We start from the raw sequence: 20621 nt of genomic DNA on the forward strand, positions 1-20621 counted from the left end.
ATTTTCTACACCAAAACTGAACACCACTGACAACCTGATGTTTTCACTGAGAAAGTCTTGTTTTCTTTTTGCTTGTGTAGATATAAAAAAGTGTTTCTTCATGAAAGACTCCAGCTATCACCTACTGTAAAGCTGGAGGAAAACAGAGGAGGTCTGTTGTTTTCACTATACGCATGGTATGAAGAACGCCTGAGCGCAGGCCTGGAATTTGTTATACAAAAAGCAATTGATCCAGATAACTTTGCATTTCAATTCATTTTGTGTACAGAAAGATTTGGACTTAGAGTAGCAGGTTTTGTTCCTTCTCTTACCATGAATTGCAAAAATATCATGCAACTATGTGACTATATGGCACCATATGGACCAGGTCTTTTTTTTTCCCCAATGAGAAACAGAGACGTTTGAGGATAAAGCAAGAAGACACTGTAGCACTCCTTAATATTTACAGTCCATTAACATGAGAATAACCACTCTTATCCTTCTATTTTGTTTGCTTCTGTCTTTTAGGGACAGGAACTATTCCTAACTATGCATCTGCATGGTGCAGTAGTGGCCTCGTCTCTACTGGGTTTTGTTATAGTACATGAACCTCAATGAACAATGACAACAGTAATAATGCAGAGTGGAAATGGAAGATGAGAATCTGCTTTGCAATCCCATGCTTTGAATGAGTGTAGCAGAAATGCTGAGTCATAGCTTGAAGCAGTGATTGAGCACCTGGTGGGAAGGCAAGGCCAACCCAGGGGAGCTCCACTGCATGCAATGCACCTGAGTGACTGGAAGGGGTGGAGCCAGGATCCACCCCTTCCCAGACCTCATTTAAGGGTTGGCAGTGGAGGTAAGGATATCTTGCTGGAGATTCCTGCCTACCTGAGGCCTTCTGAAGGTAAGTAGCTTTCTTCCTTTATTTCTGTGCCTATGGCTGTTGCATTTGAGCAAGTGCTTGTTTGCTGCAGCCTTGGACTCTGCTGCTTTGCTGTCATTACTGTGCGTTCTATCATGTTACAATGGGTAAGCTCAGGTGCGCTTCACTGGGTCTTTGTGCAAAAATTAGGAGCTGAGGTGTACACCAGGCTAATTATGCTGTTGGTTGTGGTCCAATGAAGACTTAAACTTGCAACTTATTAGAGAGTTTATTGAATTGCCAACCCAAGCATTTCTTAAAATAAACAGTTTTCTCTTAATTTTGCTGAAACTTCAGGTTCTTGTAATATGATTGTTAAAGGTAATAAAATTTCATCAACTTAAATATCATAAGCTTTGGGTGTTCAGTAAAGCAGAACTAATCTAGTTTTAAAGCAAAAAGCTTTCCTCTAACCCTGGAGTTTGCTGAGGAAACCAACCCTCAGCCAAGCTGGAAACAGAGCAGAAGTGGATTCAGCTGTGATGCAACACCCAGGTGATGCTGATGACCTGGGCAGCTGAGCCACATTTGTGGACAATATCTCCTCTTGAATCAGGTGTGGGGGTAATTGGGTTTGTAAGAAGAAAGAAGTTAAGTGCTTGGAAGCTCTTGTTTCTCCTGTTCCTGAGAATGAGTTTTTCCCATAGTCTGGGTTTGAGCTTTGGTGGAAAACACAAATCTGGGATTGGTTGTGAGCCTGTGGCACCTTCTAGATATGAAATCAGTTTCCTATCTGAGCAATAGGAGGTAAATTCTGATCTTGTTTACATACGTACAGGTTTTTAGTTTTTTCTGTGGCTTGGGAGTAAGTGTTTTGTCCTGTTTTTAAAGAAGGCTGCAAAATGGAGCTTCCTTGAGAAAGTGTGATGTTTAGGTGCTTGTTTTTGTTTCAAACTGGGATGAAATGAAAAGATCAAAACTTGCTTGGGGAAGAAAAGCCTCAAAAATACATTAATCTCTAAATGTTGTGTTGTTTCAATGTCTTCTTAGAAGTTGTTCTGACTATTAGTGGAGTCATTTGAGTATATGAGTGTTTTGGAATTTGGTGATGTCTGTGCCTGTGTGAGCATCACAGCATATTGGAGTGTAAGTGGATACTCTAGTTAAGCTGTTGGCTCTCAGTTGCTTCCTGAGGTTTCTACTCCAGTGAAGGCAAATAGCTCCTCACAAATGAGGAAAAAGTAGCAAGGTGTGTTCTCATCCCTCAGGTTCAGAGTTTTCGATTCATGTGGTTTAGTCAAACCCTTTGCTCTTATTTAAAGAAAATTCTTTTTCCTTTCAAAATTATTTTTCCTCCAGAAACTGAGTTATCTGTAGTAAAAACATACAACAAGCTTTGTGGTGGATGTTAAGGATTCTTATCCCTTGGCCTTGCTATTACTAAATTTGCAATAAAGTTTCACAGATGTGTTTATTTTGTATTTGTGCATAGAAGTGAAATGTTGTGGTCACTGTGCTCCCAAGATTTTATTTTTATTTTCTAGTTGAGTTGTAAGCAGTGAAAATGCATTTTACTCTTTAAAATAATTGTGGGTGTATTTTTTTCTTGCTTTAAGCTTACCTTGGACACATGACCTTTCTCCCTTTTTAGTCTAATAGGTTTATGGCTGCCACAGATATCTGTATTCATGTCTTAGACTTTTGGGTTACTATAATCATCACAAAGAATGTAATGGTAGGCTCTGACACTTTTATTAAGCTTGCTAATCTTCTTGGAAAGAAGAGGGGAAAACAGGTGTGTTTTTCCAGCTTAATCAGTGGCTCTAACAAAAATGTAATTTCTCCTCTCCAACTGGGGAATCCTGTGAAGTAAAGCAAGGCATAGTTCATAGCTCATGTAGTAGGATGCTGGATTCCAGTTTGATGTGTTGCTTGCTGCATAGGAAAGATCTTTATGGAAACGGGAGACTTAGGATATCGTCTTCTGTCCAAAAATAGAGATGTCATCAACAAAATAAAATTGCTCTCTAAATAAGGTTACCTTCTGATTCAGTTTATATATAACTTTTTCCTACCCCATTTTTGCATGGTTTCCAAAAAAATATTGTCCTGATTGCTTAGGCTTTTCTTAGCCAGGTTTCAAAAAGGATGAGGGCATTCAGCTTTCCTCCTTGCAGGGATGCAGGTACCTGGGTGGAAGAAGATGGTCTGAGGAGCTCACTCATGTTAAATGATGAAGTACCCAAGCAGCAGAGAGGCAACAGGAGCATTGTGATCACTGTGTGCCCGTTTGACCAGTGCCATGAGTCACGCTGACCAACCTCTCCCCTTCTGGTGTTAGCTGTGCTGAGATAGGAGAATCATGACCTTGTCAGCAAAAGCTGAGCTTTCTCTCTCAAGAAGAAAATACTGCTCCTCTGGACCCTTCACTGAGCAGGGTGGCCCTGGCCCTGGTGGTTCCTGTAGCCCTTCTTCAGAGCAGCAGAGTTTGGGTGCTGTGCTGTGGTCAATACTGGCTCACTGCTTCTGGTTGACCCCTGTGTTGTGATGCTCTGTGTTGGCTGTCATGTTTTAGGGGTTGTTTCATATCCAGAGTTAAAGCTTTTGAGTGCAAATGAGTTCTTATTGATTTAAGAAGGCTGAACTTTAAATAGCTGTTGTTTAACCTCCTGCAACATTAATAGTAGATTAGAAAGATATCCCTGAGTCATTGCCCTGAACACTGGGAAATATGTGTCAAACAATTCTGCTTTTCCAGGATCATTTGTGACAGAATTCTCCTGCAATAACAAATTAATACTGTCATTAGGGTAGTATGGTTAGGTTGTGGTTGGACTTGATGATCTTAAAGGTCTTTTCCAACTGGAATGATTCTGTGGTTTGTCCTGTCCAGATCAGGAAAAAAAAAATAAAATAAAATCTGATCACTCACCCCAGTTATCTTCAGTGGAGCAAAGTCCGAAGTTAAGGCACTCACAAGAGCAAACATGCTGTGTCTCCAGCCCAGTGCTGTCTGGAAAACTGTTGTCTGCATCATGTGACAATGCAGGTGCTCCTTCTTGAGGCCTGAGAGTAAAACCCTATGAAATTACTCTGTGGCATGGAAGAGAGCAGGAAACATTGTAAACTGCTGGTTCAGTTTATTTTCTTTCTCCTAGCAGTATTCTTCAATAAATCTAAACTATGTATTTTTTCCTAATTTATCACATATGTAAATAATAGTATATCTACAATGCATCATGTACACTGCCTTTGAGTGGATATGTATATCTAAGTGCATACTTTCTTAGCTTCTTCTAGTTTTCAGTTAGGACAAGTTATTTTCTTTAGTCAGTATTTACTGAGAGTAGTACTGTGGCTTTTAGGATATATAGTGAAATGTTCTTTAATAGCTTCAAATCTCCATTTCCCATTGCCGTCCAATTCAAGTGTTCTCTTCTGGCTGATTTGGCACATAACTGTTTTCAGTTCAGAGCAATTTATTATACTAGTGCTTTTAAAGCAGTAGGTAGGTGGAATCCTGTTTTGGGTTGTGCGCTTTCTCTGCATATGGCAAATATGATCAGTTAGTCCCTGCATTGTGTCATTAGCTGACTTTAAGGTTCTTCCAGGAGTTTGTCTTTAACCCTCCCAGTGAGGTTTCATATTTACATCTCTCAGATGCCTCTTTCAAATATTCCTTTCTCTACAGCATGTTATTCTGCTCAATGGGTAGCAACTGTTCCGGCAGTCACTCTCTCTCACACAAACACTCTTTCTAAATGTCACGGGTGACTCTAATGTTCAAATGAAAGTAAATTGTGCTACAGAAGGACTTAGCAATTAAAAAATCACAACAACAAACACCTCCCAGCCAAGCAGAACTGCAAACAACTCATTAGAATCATTCCAGCGTGTTGGAACCTGACTTCCGCTCATGCACTCATGTGGAGCTGCAAGGCGCTTTCCATCAGTCTGAATCAGTCTTTTGCTGACTTCTTATAACACAGCATAGATAAGAGCTCTTCAGTGGTAATTTGCTTGAGTTCTTCATAAGGAGAAAGAAGCAAACGCTAGTCCACACAATAAGCTAAATGTACCTATATACATGAGCAAGGTCAGTTTGCTATTTCTTTCTCCTGTTTCCTTAGAGATTAAAGCAACTGAAGGGTTTGGATGTGTTTTTTCTTTTGGTTACTTAAGCTATGTGCTTGTCTGTTCTGCCAGATGCTATTCTCACAGTTGTTCTCTAGGACTGCCTTGTGAACCTGGTGTCACTGTGCAACATTTAGCTCTGTGAGCTGTGTGGCTGTGTTGGACTGCAGTGGCTGGCTGAGGTCAAGGTTTGGGTACTGCCTTGGCAGAGCACTCGAAAGGTTGCCATACAATGTTTAACATGCATTTTCTGTTTAGCAGGTATAGATGGATTATTTCAGCGTACTAGGTTGTGATTTCCAACCTGAGCAAGGGCGTTGTAGAGAGACCACCAGAGGCTGCTCCAGCTGGCAGCTCCAGCATGAGCTAAAGGCTGGGTTGGAGAAAGGGACACTTCAAGGGCAAAGATAATGAGTTAAGTGACACCACAATCATCAACTCTGCCCTTGAGTTATGTTGGTGTCTAGGTATCAAGGAGCTCATATAAAGTGAAAGGACACATTGAGGGCAACGCCTTTGCTTCAGTTCTGATTACCTAACTTTGAGTATCAGTGGTGTTATATCACGGCAACAAGAAGGGAAGGTGAGCCTGGTTTTACCGGGGTGTAGCAGAGACCTATCAATAGTTTGTTTTGTGAACGGCATGAAAGGTGGTTTCATTTTTATAACATGTCATAGGCAGGAATGAAAATAACTTGCATTCAGGATGCCCTTATCCAAGATATGACACTGTGACAGATAGGATGTGCTGAACAGAAACTAGGTTGCTCATGAAGCAACCTACCTGTCCATTTCAACAGAGACAACTGGTAGGAATGTTTTAGATTTTACATGTTCATGGTTGGACTGAGATGAGCCAACCAGAAAGATGGTTTGGCTTCACAAAGAACTGTGTAGTGGCTAATGTGTATCCACCTATTTGAGAACTTGAAGGTGAAATTCATTGGAGGGCAGGGTAGGATCTACATACTGATGTCATCCCACTTAATCCTTTGTGCAGTGGAAAGGATTTCACCTTATCTGACCCATGAAGGCAAATGAATACCTATTTCCCTTCATGCTACATCCTATACTTTCCAGTTACTAGATCTTTCCTTTTCAACAGTAACCTTCCTTGATGTACATCTGCTTCTACTTAACTGTTTCTTGAAGTGAATGACAGAGGTGTCTTTTGTCTGCAGAATAACACAGAGGCAACTGAATCATTACTTTCATAAAGTGAAATCCATTTCTTAAGTCTTCTGCAACTGAAGTACTGTTCGCAAAATGCTCTGAAGATAAAAACACTACAGTATATAAATACATAGTATTTTTATATCTTCATCATCTGTGCTCTTAAAATTAATATGAAAAAGCCCTGTGAATACCCAAATGCCCAGTAAAATGCTTATCCTTCCTCTAATCTTAATGCTTTATTTTCATCTATGAATCCTCTTAATCTTTGAAATTAATTACCATGATTAAAAGTGGGAAATGTTTTCCCAGAACAATTTAATTGTTCTGTTGCAAATCTTCATACTCATTTTGCATCATTAGTTTAATTTCTTTTTATATTAAAGCACATACATGCACACTATCCTGGATATGACATCTCTCTCTTTAGGGTGAAAGGGAGCCTTATTTTGCTACTTGCTGACCTCAGTCAAAATTGACCTCTTATGCCAGTAACCTCGGAACAAGGAGTATTACCTTATCTGCTTCAGGATCCTCTGTGTTGGTGAAGGCTAAGACTACTGGCCTCTCAGCCAGTGCTCAAGAGACTTTTTTTTAAACTCATCGGAAGGAATTTAATTAGGAAAATGAGATACAGTTCAAATATGTCCTCTTTGTTGAGTAAGAGTGCAAGGAGAAGAGAATTGTTACAGTGGAGTAGCGAGACTTACACGAATGACAAATTGAGCTTAACTTAATGTCCCATTACTTTCTTTGTCCTTGTCAACTATCTGATTTCTACTCCAGTGTCAGAAAACCAAATACAAGAGAACTTCTGCTGTGCTGGGGAGGCAGAATGGAACAAAGGCTGATAGGGTAGTAGCTGATTGATGAGTAGGACCAACAAATGCATTTCCTGACAATTGAAGCAAGAATAAATTCTTGCTGTGGCTGGGTTTTGATCTAGTCTTTGCCAGATATTGCTGATATCTGTATCCAGGTTCTTGTCTCTCTTCTGTTTGTTGCTTACTGCAGGTGTGTGTGCCTGAGCCATAGTTCCTATTAACAGTTTACAAAGCAAAGAGAAAAATATCCAAGTCCTTACACTGTTAAGATACCCTCTCCAGAGCCAGTGGGAGAGAAGGGAAAAGATAACTTCTAAAATATTGGTGTCAGTGCATTTTGAAGAAGCTCTATATGCAACACTCATGGCATGAGGCTTTAAGGAAGTCAATTGAATAGTTCCCTAGGAAGATCCTGCTTTGATATAACACAGAAGGTTCTTTTTGTTCAGAAATGGTGAGAAGAAAGGGCACAAAGTGTGTGAGCTGAAAAGGAAGAGAGACTGAAATAGTCACATCACAGGCAATCAAAATGGATCTCTTACTGTAGATCACAACAACACAATTTCTAATGCAGAAAGGATTCAAGAATAGACAGGAAGGCATCCAGTGTTCAAGAAGAGCACAAAGGAAGTATGTCTTTTATTGCTTTCTAATTTTTTTTCTCCTGCTCTTATCAGAACAAGGAGAAAGGTCAGGCATGATATGCAGAGATTACTTTGGCAATACAGGCATTGCTGTAAATATACATGACTGTGTGACTGAAAAAAAAACCATCAGGGAAATCATCCATGTGGAAACACTGCAGAAATAATTGTTAGTCCAGTTGGGTAAGGGAAGATGTGTGGAGGGGGAAGAGTGAGGGACAGCTTTCTCAAAAAGGGGGAAGAAAAGCAACTGCTGAAAAGCAACTGAAATGGGGGAGGGGAAACCTGCAAAGTGGTTAAGTTAGCTGAAGGGATGCTGGGAGCATGGAGCCATGAAATGGAATAGGGTGGGGACATCTGAGTTTCTCTGGGTTGTGTAGGAAATTCCTTACAAAAATAGGAGTATTTGAATGTTTGTGCTCTAGGTGATCCAGGTGTAAAGCTCAAAATGGCTGGGAAATTGTTTGTTTTTGAAGGCTCATGCTTTTTAATGCACCCTGGAATACCACTGGCATTCTTGGCCATAAGAGCACACTGCTAGCTCATGGCCAACTTGTTGATGTATCAAGGGATAGTATGGGAAGGAAGTCAAAAGAGCCAGAGCCATTTTCTATTTAGGTATGGGGATAGAAGCAAAGAAGGGAGTACTCTGATATTTCCACATTCTTCAAAGCACAAAGATCCAAGGTATCACTCAAATAAACAGAACAAGTGACTATAAAAATTCCACAAACTGCATCTTGACCTCCCTTCCTTCTTTGCTCTTGTGCTTCAGAGAGAGGATTAGTTCTGAGCTCCAGTGCCATGGTCAGTGCCTGTGCTTGCTTTATTGCTTTGCCTGTTCCCTACTGTGGCTTGGGGAAGTACAAGAAAATATTTTATGTAATGAAAGTTAGCCCAGAAGGAGGATCTGCTCTGAGATTCCCCAGAAGACAATACCAGCTCTAATTCCTTCAGTTTAACCTTCTACTTCCGGAGGATTTGCCAAGGAAGGAGTTTATATTTTTTTCCCTAGACAAATGTATTAATATTTAATAAAATACAAAGCCTTATGATGCTTCTAGAGAAAATAATGAATTTACATAAACCTCTGCTATATTTGAACAGAACAAGATGAACTGAAGTTTAACATATCTTCAGAAAAAAATAAAAAAATAAAAATAACATACCCAGAAGGCATCAGTTTCAGAAAGCAGAGGTTTGCATTACTCCATATCAAGTCATCTTGGGACTTCAAAAATAAATAAATAATACACTATCCTCTTCCTCTCTGATTTCTGTCCTGATTCTTGCTCTCCTCAGTAGTCAAAGGAGGTTTTTCATACAGTCTCCTCATACTCTGTAAGACTGAAGCAAGTCTTTTTACTCAGTATTTTTTCAGATTTTTTTGAGATGACTCTAAGGTGAGCCTATATAACAGTTCATATGAACTTCTATACTAAAGAAAAATAATTCACAGGGAAGAAAAAAGCAAAATTTCTGCCAGTTGGTACATCTGCCTGGTGACAATCTCACTTGACTTGCCTCCCATTTCCCTTTAGTATCTTCTGTCTGGATGCTCAGGGATGCTGATGTTACCCCAAGGACAGATGGGGACCTTAGAGGCCATGAACATCATAATGCAACATCTCTACCTCAGTACAGTGGTGGTACACTGAAGAAAGCTTTGACTTTGTGGTGCCCTCACACCAGTCCTGTTCACTGTCTTTCTCTTCCCTTCAGTTGTATGTACACCCACAGAGGTGAAAGCATCAGTAAAAGACTCCTCAGTTAAAGAGTATTTCCCTCTTGGCTCACCATTTTGTTCAAAAGGCTTCACAGAGACATTTGCTAACTCTATTTTAGGAGGATATATCAAGTCTCCTACTAGGACACGGTGCAGTCTTTTTCAGTATCACTTCACTCTCCATTGCCAAGCTTTTAAACAAAAATAAACCAAGATAATGTCTATAAATCATCTTCCCTTCTTTCCAGCTCAGCACCAGTGGAAGACTGTGGTAAGTTATCATGTTTTTAACTATGAACCTGTCTGGCTCTTGTCATTTATCTTGTGTCTCCCACTCTGGTCTGGCTCAAGGCTGAACATTAGCAAATGATGAATGTAGGGCTGTCTATCCTGGTTTGTACTGGCATTATTAACCCATATTCTTCTGAATATTTCATAATGTAATGCATTATTCAAGAGTTGCTAGAATTGTGGTAATTGACTCTCAGGCTAGCTACCCAGTGTGTGGGGCTAGGACAGAAATGTTTGCTATCTGGGGCAATCCTTATCTTGTATTCTCAAGGATTTTTCCTACCTGTGTGACTCTCTCTGATGTAGAGCAGACTAGCAAGTGTAAACTGGCAGTTTTGCATGTATGCATGTACCTGTCCTAATGATGTCTTTTATCAGAGGGCTCTGGTATCGTATACTGATTGTTTCTAAGATTCCCAATAAACAATTGTGTAATGTAACAACTGTAAGTTGTAGTAAATTTGTTCTGATTAAATAATGTTCTATTAAGTATTTTTTCTTTTTCATTTGTCCCCTATATATCTATTATGTTCATTCCTTTTTTTGTTCTTTATTCTTTCCCCCCGCCCCCCGCGACACTTCTGTGGAGACCAGCTTCAGAGCAGGTAAGACTATGCTGGGGAAGGGATCCAAAGCAAAAAGGGCTGATGAAAAGCTCTTTTGGGGGTTTTTGGAAGCCAGCAGAAGGGCTTTACCTGTGCTGGGGGCCTGGCAGCTTGTGGGCAGACTGCTGAGCTAGTGTGGGTGGAGTGGCACTGTCCACCCTTGGCTGGGTTGCCAGGCCTTAAGTGGCCTCCAGGAGCACGGAGAGCGTAGGGCGAGCAACTGGTGCAGTGTGTGAGACTTGGTGGCTGCAGCTCTTACAGCAGGGTGTTGAACCTCTGCCAATACACAGGGTGAGTTTGATCACTCTAAGTGGCTAAAGGTGTGGCGTGCTCATCCTTACTGAGCCTACCTGTTTCTCCAGTCAGAAGGGGTCAGTTCCTTGTAGAAATCCAGCCATGGTTGCAACCTGGGTAAAGGCTGTTGTTAGAAAAATGGTGGGTACCCAGACAGAGGCGCCACACAAACATGTGGGCGTCCAGGCCTCTGGCTACAGAGTGTGCTGGAGCCTGGCACTTGCAATGGAGGGGAGCAGAGATCACACCTGTGTCAGATGTGAACAGGTGAATGATCTGCTTGGCCTGGTGGCTAAGCTGAAGGATGAAGTGGAGAGGTTGAGGAGTATCAGCGTGAGAGAGATGAACTGGTGGGCCCACTTCTCTGAGATGGAGGAAACAGGTTGAGGCCCCAGGTAAACTGGAGGATCCCTTCTCCTCTTGTCACCAGGCAGAAGGGGGGATGTCAGTCATTGTGGGGAATGGAGATAGGTCCCTGCTTGAGGAAGCAGGTGAATCTGCTCTCGACCTCCCCCACCTTCCCAGTTACCCTTGCAGAACAGGTATGGGGTCCTGCAGGATGAACTTCCTGTCAGAGGAGGAGAAGCAATGTGCTCCAGAGGTCTTACCTCAATCCGATGTTCCTGGAAGGCCTATGGTAGCCCCTTTCACAAGGAGGAATAGAAGGGTTCTAGTTGTTGGTGACTCTCTCCTGAAGGGAATGGAGGGCCCAGTATGCAGAGTTGACCCTCATCATCGGGAAGTCTGCAGTCTATCTGGAGTCTGGATTAGGGATATCACCAGTATACTTCTCAACCTGATGCACCAAGGGGAAGTCATACTTGACCAACCTGACAGCCTTTTATGAAGATGTAACCAGGTGGATAGATGATGGTAAAGCAGTGGATGTGGTCTATCTTGATTTTAGTAGAGTATTTGACACCGCCTCCCACAGCATCCTTGCAGCTAAAGTGAGAAAGTGTGGTCTGGACGATCAGGTAGTGAGGTGGACTGAACTGGCTGAAGGAAAGAAGCCAGGGTTATGGTCAGTGGAACAGAGTCTAGCTGGAGGCCTGTATCTTGTGGAGTCCCTCAGGGGTTGGTACTAGGACCAGTACTATTCAATATATTCATCCTCAACTTGGATGAGAGAGTAGAGTCCACTGTCAGCAAACTTGCTGATGACCCACAACTGGGAGAAGTGGCTGATATGCCAGAAGGCTGTGCTGCCATCCAGTGAGACCTAGACAGGCTGGAGAGTTGGGTGGGGAGAAATTTGAAATATAACAAGAGCAAGTGTAGAGTCTTGCATCTGGCAAGAACAACCCCAGGTATCTGTGTAGGTAGGGGACTGACCTGTTGGAGAGCAGTGTAGGGGAAAGGGACCTGGGGGGTCCTGGTGGACAGCAGGAAGACCATGAGCCAGCACTGGGCCATTGTGGCCAAGAAGGCCAGTAGCATTCTGCGGTGTATTAGAAGGGGTGTGATTAGTACGTAGAGTGAGGTTCTCCTCCCCTCTGCTCTGCCCTGGTGAGACCACATCTAGAATATCGTGTCCAGTCTGGGCCCCTCAGTTCGAGAAGGACAGGGAACTGCTTGGAGAGTCCAGTGCAGAGCCACAAAGATGATTAAGGGAGTGGAGCATCTCCTTACAAGGAAAGGCTGAGGGAGCTGGGGTCTCTTTAGCTTGGAGAAGGGGAGACTGAGAAGTGAGCTCATTAATGTTTATAAATATGTAAAGAGGGAGTGTCAGGAGGATGGAGCCAGGCTCTTCTCAGGGACATCCAATGATAGGACAAGGGGCAGTGGGCGCAAGCTGAAACATAGGCGGTTCCACAGAAATATGAGGAAAATACTTCTTCACAGTGAGGGTAACAAACCAGAAGAGGCTGCCCAGAGAGGTTGTGGAGTATCCTTCTCTGGAGACATTCAAAACCCACCTGGATGCATTCCTGGGTAACCTAATCTAGGTGTTCCTGCTCCAGCAGGGGGATTGGACTAGGTGATATTTTGAGGTACCTTACAATCCCTGATGTCTAGAGTTCAATTAGACCCTGAAGGTGTGGTGGCTTTACTGTTGGATGTCTTTAAATTCAATCTAGAAGTGAGTAAAGAGACATTGTTTTATCCTTCTGTGTTTTAGTGTCCAGTTAGGAGTATGTATCGCAGAGCAATAGCTTTATGCCTAGTGTTTCTCCAGAAGACTCCTCTCCAAGGAGTAGCTCAGAATAAGTACGGAAGCTATGTGTATGTTGACTAGGATCTCCCTGGGAAACTGAGGCAGATCAGCTGACCATGAAGCAGACTTAGTTTTTGGATTTATGTACATGTAATCATGTGTGGTGGGTAAGAAGGAGCATATTACTACAAGGTCTTTACAGCTGTAACCCACCTGTGGGCTTTTTGCTTTCTCATCCTCCCTTTCTTACTGCATGATTGCTGGAAGAGATAGCTAATGCCTATGGAAGGTCTCCAGGCAAAGATGTGGTGTAGATATCGAGATGTTTAATTCAAGGTCTTTACTCTCCTTTTTTTCCTCTTAAAAATAAGCAGGTCAGAAGTGTTCTCCATTTTTAGGTCAAGAAGATTCCCTCACTGAATGCCTGTATGATGGTGGGACATGATCCCCATAACAGCATTCAACCTGCAGGACTGTTCCATATTGTGCTCCTTAAAATAGCACTATTGCTCCAGTGTAAATGAAGGGAAGGTCCATAAATCTGTGCTGCTAGCAGTAGTCTATGAAGAAAAATGATGAACTGGGAAAGAAGAGTATTGAGTGGTGGAAAGATGTTCTAGTGTCCCCACTTGCTTCTGCTGCAGAGATGTTGTCATCAGGGGAATAAAACCCCAAAAGAGATTATGTTGCTTGCAGCTATTTGCATATGTAAAAAAAAAAAAATATCTTAAAGATATCACCTCTAGGGGAGCTCAAGGTCATGACTGGTGGAGCTGGGTTTTTCCTGCCGAACATCTGCATCTACATCTATAGGTAGATGGTTAATGAGGTGCTAATTGGATAAGGAAAAAAGGGAAATGAACAGAGGCTGTGTATCTGACACAGTACAGTTGTGAAATGTGGAAACATACAGGATATTTTTGGCTGTAGCTCTTATTCCTTCATTCTCACTTGTGTAGGAGATGAATCTTTCCTGAGACTCCCCTGTAGACTTCATTGTCCCATGTTAACTGCTCTGCTGGTGCATAGGCATGGAGCTCAGTTTCTGTTTCAGCTGGCTGTGGAGCAGTCACTGACAGCCCTGCCTCTGTGGAGGGAGGGAGTGAACAGGTTGATGACAGAGGTGTCTATCAGGAGTTCCTGAGAGCTCCTCATTGATTCTGTGCTTGAAGTTAACTGGTGCTTACAAATAGGACAGCAAGACCCCCGCAGAGTCTTATTTTATGTTTTTGTGAAGGATGAGGTTTCACACAAAGTAAAGGTAAGGAAGGAGCAGTCCAGGGGCCAAGGGTGTCAGAGTGAAAGGTCTTGGAGCTTTTACGTGTAATCACATGCATAAGAGGTATCAGAATTGAGTGAAAAGAGCCTGTGCCATCCTGCACAAATCACTTAAATTTCCTATTCCTCAGCAGTCATGGCAGCAAAATCAGCATTCAGGCAATTTAATAGTATTTCTGAGGATTACTGCAGATGAGATCAGTGGCTTTCAGAGGAAGGTGTTGTAGATGGTTTGTATCAATGTGCTACTCTGTCTACTGCTGTCAAAGGGTCACACTGGCAGTTGCTGCCTGGGACAAATCTACTTCATTTAAAACAGTGGGAAGGGACCTAAAAGATCATAAAGTCCAAGTGCCCTACCACTTCAGGGATAACCAAAATTGAAGTATATTACCCAAATGATTCCAGAATACTGACAGCGTGGGACACCAACCACTTCACAAAGAAACCTGTTCCAGTGTTTGAACAACTTCATGGTACAGGAACTCTTCCTAATATATGGTCTAAATCTCGCCTAACTATTGAACTGTGACCACAGCAGGAAAGAGTATAGATAGTGATTCTCTCATCTGACCAATAGATAGTTCCTCTAAATTGCACAGAAACCCAGTTATTTTGGGTTCCTCTAACCATCGCTTTGCTCTGCGATGAGCATCTTTCCTCTTTCAGCTGTCTTGTGAAACTTCCTTCTTGCATCTCTGCCTTGCCAATACATGAGGGAACTATAACCTTTCGGGGGTTGGGGAAATAAAATCTTGTTGTTTTTTTTTTCCTTGTTTTCTTCCACATAGTCTTTTGATAATGGCCATTATGGAAATATTTCACTTAAATATCATCAACTGTTAAATTAAGACATTATGACCTCTATTCTAGCAGCCTCCATTTCTCTCTTAAAAAAATTCTTTGAAATTTTTGATGCTTTTGTTATAAGACTAACAATTTAGACTTCAGTCACTACATTGATTCAGATTATTTGCACACCATAAATCCACTTCTTAGTTTCAAACAGAGGGAAAATAAACCACAGATCAAGTTACACCCTGGATGTTGCAGGGTAGGCTGTAAGGTTATGGTAATCAATGATCACTCTCTGTGTGGATGGGGATTGCCATCCACGTACAAATGCTAGTTTTGCATATGTTCCTGGTGCCTATAATTTCTACTCGCCTTTCAAGCTGAATGGCACTGAGTTAATGTTCAAAACATGCTTAGATCCACTGGGGACAGTAGGGTTTTCAAGGTCCAGTACCACACAAAGTGAAAGATGTGATAAATGCTGAAGCTGTTTCCTAAGTGAAATGAAGACTACAAAAATAATACTAGTGCTGATGAAGGTGAGCAGCAAGCCTTAGATTTATACAGGGAAAATGAAAGCATTATCAGTCAGTTATCATGGCAACCAAGGAGCTTAGAATTTGGGTGTCAACTTTCCAATCATATTGTCTCTACCTGACATAACAGGGTATGTTTTCTTCTAAGGGAGTTTAATTGAGTCTCCACTGGAAGTCATTGAAATGTTGAAGAACCCAACTGCACTCTGGAGCTGAGGGAATTCAGATTTCTCCTGGATTCCTGCACCTATAGAGTTATACAGGAGGAAGGAAAAAAAGTGGGAGGCAAGGGGGGGGAGGCAGCTCTATGAAAGCCAGGCAGAAGTATCAGTTGTATGGTATATTCCGCTTGTTATGTTGCATTTTGGTTGATATGATATTTCATGCTCTGTGGTATTCAGTGACTAGAGTTAAAATACTGTAAATTCAGGTCTTCTCTAGAGGCAGCACAGGCCACTTTTTGTACAAAAATGCTGAACCAAGGATGCCAGCAAGGTCAGAGGTCTATGATGAAATGTCATCTTTGAATGATAAGCTTGTCTTATTTAGATGCATACACATGCTCATGTCTGCATTAGAGTCCACAATGAGAAAGCTGCAAAAGGCTTTAGAAGCGTGGATTTAGTCAGATAATTTCTCTTTGTGGCAGAGAAATGAGATTATGATGTGAAATAAATCAGTGGCAGAACTAGAAAGCAGAAAAATCTTGATTTGGGGTGCTTAATCCTTGACCTGTTGCTCAAATAATGGTAAGAACAATCAGGCTACACTGGAATCCTCTTACTGAGCATGTGATGAACGTGTAAGCTATTTCTAAATAATGAACTGGAGGGGATTTATTCAGAACTGGTTTTCTTATCTGCCTGAAATAAAGATGAAGAACAAGCTGCAAGATACAGATGCAGGACTACAGTTGCTGCAAATGGGGGTACAACTGCTTCCTAGTACGTTCAGAAGGGAACCAATTGCTTCCAGCAAGGGCTATACCTATCTGGTACTATGTAGTGCAATAATACGATGTTATGCTATTGCTTTAATGCAAAGCTTTTAAGCTTAACTGTATGGTCTATGCATGGTCTTTTGCTCATTCATTTATTTATTGAATTTAAATCAGGTTTTAAAGCCTCAGCATTTTAGCCACTTTCTTACTTGTCTTGAAAACCAAAAAGCATTTGATTTATCATTATTCTAAGAAGTCACAGTGGGGAATAAAACTGTATTTGTCCTGGGCATATTACTACCCCGGTGGGAATCAGCTAAGTTTCTCACCCTGCTGCTAAATGTCATTGAATGAGAGTCACCAAATACCAATCAGCCAGCATCATCCTGGGCTTGTCACTCTGATAAGGCAGGGAAAGAATCAGTCACCTCACCCCTTTCTGTGTTCAGTTAAGCACGATGTTGTGTCGGTGTGAGGAATCAGGGTAATGGGAGCATCCAGCAGATCCAAAGATGGCTGGAGGTGGTAACTTGCAGTTGTGGACGGGCAATTGCTGCCACCATAAGGTGGAGACCTTGCTTTCAGAAGCTTTCCTAAAGATAAGAACAAATATGGTAATAAGCATGGAATAGTGTCTTGGGTAGATAAGAAGATTGCATTGTGGTTAGCTGTGGTTGAGACTTGGAAGAGCAGCATCTTCTGTTTCCAAATTGCTCCAGGACTTGTGGCCTAAGATAGGAAGATAAAAAGCTGGAGGAGCTTTTTGTGTTGGTGACAGGAAAGGCTGTGCCGGGAATGATGCTGTTGGGAAGGGAGAGAGACACTAAATAACATGGGTGGATGTCAGACATAACCACTGCTCAGGGCTATTCTAATTAATGCCCGGTGCATCAGCTTCACATCTGCTGCAGTGCTGCTTCATTCTCCCAGCTGCACCTCAGGGAGGGATATGCAGGGGTGAGGAGGACAGGAGCTTTGCTGACTGTCTTCCACCTGAGGAAAATCCATATTAGCACTTACCAGTCTCCTTAGGGCTGCTATGATGACAGAAATAGGGTGTAGAGAGAGGAGAAAAAATTGTCCCTTTTGCTCACCCCGGAGCATCTGAATCAGGCCCTTGGCTATTAGATTAGATAGAGAAGATGTCCCTTAACCTCCTTCATTTGACTTTTCTTCTCATTTCCATTTAAGATTTGTATTATTTTGTTAACATTTTTATTGTCCTTTACATAACTTTAGCAATGAACACTTTTCAGCTTTGAACATAATTACCTAAAATCAAAAGCAAGAGAAAGCATGCTCTCTCCTGTAAATGTGTTGCAGGTTGTGGAAATCATGTTAAAAATTGGAGTTAGACAGGGAATCTTTCACAACAAAATGCTATGTGTAGCTTCCTGTTTCACACATCCATTTTATCTCCAAAGGTATGTCTTCTCCCTGCCATCTCCTCCCACAAAGCCCTCCCCATGCTGCAGCCTGTTCGATGCCACAACACCTGCTGGAGGCATTTGTCAGGTTCATGTCTCAGTGAAATAAACTGAGAGCAGCGGAGCTGGTGTGAGAAATACTGGACTGAGATAAGTTAACACCAGACACTGTGGAACTAATTCTGCATCTCCCACTTTGTGAGTGGTAGAAAACTGGCAGCTGCCAGACAGGGGAAATAATTTTCTAATGTGATTGCTCTGAACTGTCCTGCAGCTTGGAGGACTCCTTTATTTTTTGTTTAATTTTCAAACAGATGTCTTTTACTGCATTGGAAGATATGAAGTATAGGAAAGTCTGTGCCCTGAATTTGTTTTGAGTGATTGCCTTCCGTTTGTGACTGATCTTAACTGCAGTTAGTGAGAGATCATGCTTATGCAGTTCAGGAAATTGGATGAAATTGGTTGGTGAGGGGGATGGAGGATGGATATTATTCAGTTAGACTGACTGTACTCCTTCCTTCACAGAGCAGTGGAGAGGGCCTGCGGAAAGCCTTTGTGTTTCTTGAAGGGAGGTCTAGTAGAAGGTATTATAAAAGATGCTTATGCCTTTACTGTATTCCTTCTTTGTACTGTTTGGAAACCTGTACCAGTTACTAGCTTGTGCTGCTGCTGCCATGTGGTGGTTTCTGGCACATTTATAAATGACAGCCTTGCCAGGCTGGGTGCTGTACAAACACCGGGGCTTAAACCTTCAGCAGCTGACTTTATCCCTGGGAATATATTTAATTATAATGAAACACATAGGTTGCTCCATAAGTAATGCCTCCTATTTATATCCATGGAAACTACAGCAGATACGAAGAGTACCATAACATTCCCTGATGGAGCAATCTGAACTACAAAACTTTTTCAGTATAATCTCCGCCATTAGCTGACTTGTACAGATGAGCTGATTGAGATGCTCTTCAATTTGTGATGTGACAACTGACAAGCCATGTTCTGGATGGCCATGCACTTTCACGTTACAATTGCTGCTGTTGAAATGCATCACCCACTGCCTCACTGTGCTTACATCCACTTTCTGATCTCCGTAAATGTTGAGCAAGCACCAATGAGTGTCAAAGGGTGCGATTCTTTTTCAACAAGGAGGAACGCAGTGACATTCCTTTGCTTCATCCACACTTCCATGTCAGACTGCCCCTCTGCTGCTATGTCACACAGCAATGAGATGAAATGAAATATTAGTGGGAAGGTTCAACCTCTACTGCTATCCCACCAACATCTGCTTCTGATATTGTGAGCCAATGCAATAAAATAGAAGGCATTACTTTGGAGCAGCCTGAAATACAAGCCCAGCGCATCTCAGCACAAGAACTAACTTGTGTAAGCAAAGCTGGAAGCACGCTGGTGCAGAAAGTTGCTCTCAGAGCTGCAGGGGAATCCATCCCCCATAGAGATGCAACAAACTCCTCTATCACAGTGGCAGAAATGGAATCATGTTAGCTTGAAGATGAGGATGCTGATTTGCCTATTGCTGGTTCTGTCTGGCTTCAGTTTGCTTTTTTAATTTAGTGCTTTGTTTGCATTAAGCAGAAGGCTCTAATTTGTCTTCCTTTGGACTGGAAACTCAGCTGTGGTGTTGTTCTCCTACTTCTTGTTTTACTTCTCATCCATCTCCTTTTCATTTCCCTTCTATTACTACAGTTTTCCTCCCACACAAGGTTGTGGGGTCTGATGTCCTGCTTTTGGGGCTTTCTGTCCCAGAGGCCACCATGGTGTTCTGATAATCCATATCCTAGAGCTGGGCAGCTCTGGAGCCTCTCCTTGTCTGCCGTGTGTTTGCTGTGCTGCAGTCCCTGTAGGAAAGGTGTGGGGATTTTGCTTGTGTCATTAAAATCAATCTGTGTGCTAGCTTGGGAAGAGTTCCCAAATTCAGAGAATTCATAGTAGCTGAGCAGCACCTCCTTTCTGGGAGAGCCTCATTAATTTATGGGTTAGTAATTTCTGTGAAAGTATCTTTCATGAGCAAAATCTCCCCCAAGGTCTCTTCCTTTTTGTCAGTAAGCATCAGAAGCTTGTAGTGAAGCCTTGTATTACGAAGATTTCATTACTTACACTAAGTATACTCCAGAGCATTTATTAATGTACTGTAAAGCAAAAGGAATAATTAAAAATAAACTATGCTTGTCAAAGAAATAAAGTGCATCTTATGGTGCATGATCCTTGCTTCTTCTGAAAATTGCCCTTGTTCATCTGGCCATTAATTCAGGGAGCACAAGAACTGCAGTATGGTCTAGAAGGTGTTAGAGCAATTTAATGATGCTTTTCTTTAAGTAACAAGGAGAAGCACCTTATTTTTCTGGAAGTGCACAACCAATGACAGAAGCCCTCACATCTTTTATGTCAGGATTTTGACAGCATAAGTGATTTCAAGAAAGGATTGTGAAAACTCAGACCACTGTACATAGCCTATCCATTCAAAACCAAAGCATACCTCAAACCATCTGATACATTTCTAGGCTTGAATGGATGTTGTCTCTTGTAGGCTAATCTTTTAGTTCCCAAAACTGCAATTCATGGCCTGAATTGTGGTTTGCTTCTTGGTAAAATATTTTTTCTGTCCTTCTGGCAAGCTGTAGAAAATAAGGACAAGGTGATAAACTAAGAGCTTGAGACCGTACTGAGAGACATGTGGATGTTCCTATTCCCTTAGCATGACAGAGCTGAGCCTGTACTGAAACAAATATATTATAAATTCAGTCACATTACTATTGTCTCAACCTGTAGAGCAGCACTGTACTTATCTCTTCCTCAGCATCTCTCCCTGACTGCATCACTTTCAAAGGAGCTAGGTGGCTGCTCGGGAGGAATTGCCTCCAATCCCTCTAAATGCATTCAGGCCCATTCTGTTGTATTGTTCTCCCAATGGAAGATTAGAGAAGTTAAAATAAA

The 20621-nt window shown here is 41.9% G+C and overlaps 1 long non-coding RNA gene across 1 annotated transcript; it reads left to right on the forward strand.

Moving 5' to 3' along the window:
• LOC110400400 lies at positions 860 to 15981 on the forward strand. Its single transcript, XR_002439797.1, has 4 exons — positions 860 to 886; positions 9594 to 9616; positions 10231 to 10241; positions 15451 to 15981. It is a non-coding gene; the product is annotated as an uncharacterized LOC110400400 (long non-coding RNA).

The sequence above is a fragment of the Numida meleagris genome, chromosome 5, assembly GCF_002078875.1.
Source record: "Numida meleagris isolate 19003 breed g44 Domestic line chromosome 5, NumMel1.0, whole genome shotgun sequence".
Lineage (NCBI taxonomy): Eukaryota > Metazoa > Chordata > Aves > Galliformes > Numididae > Numida > Numida meleagris.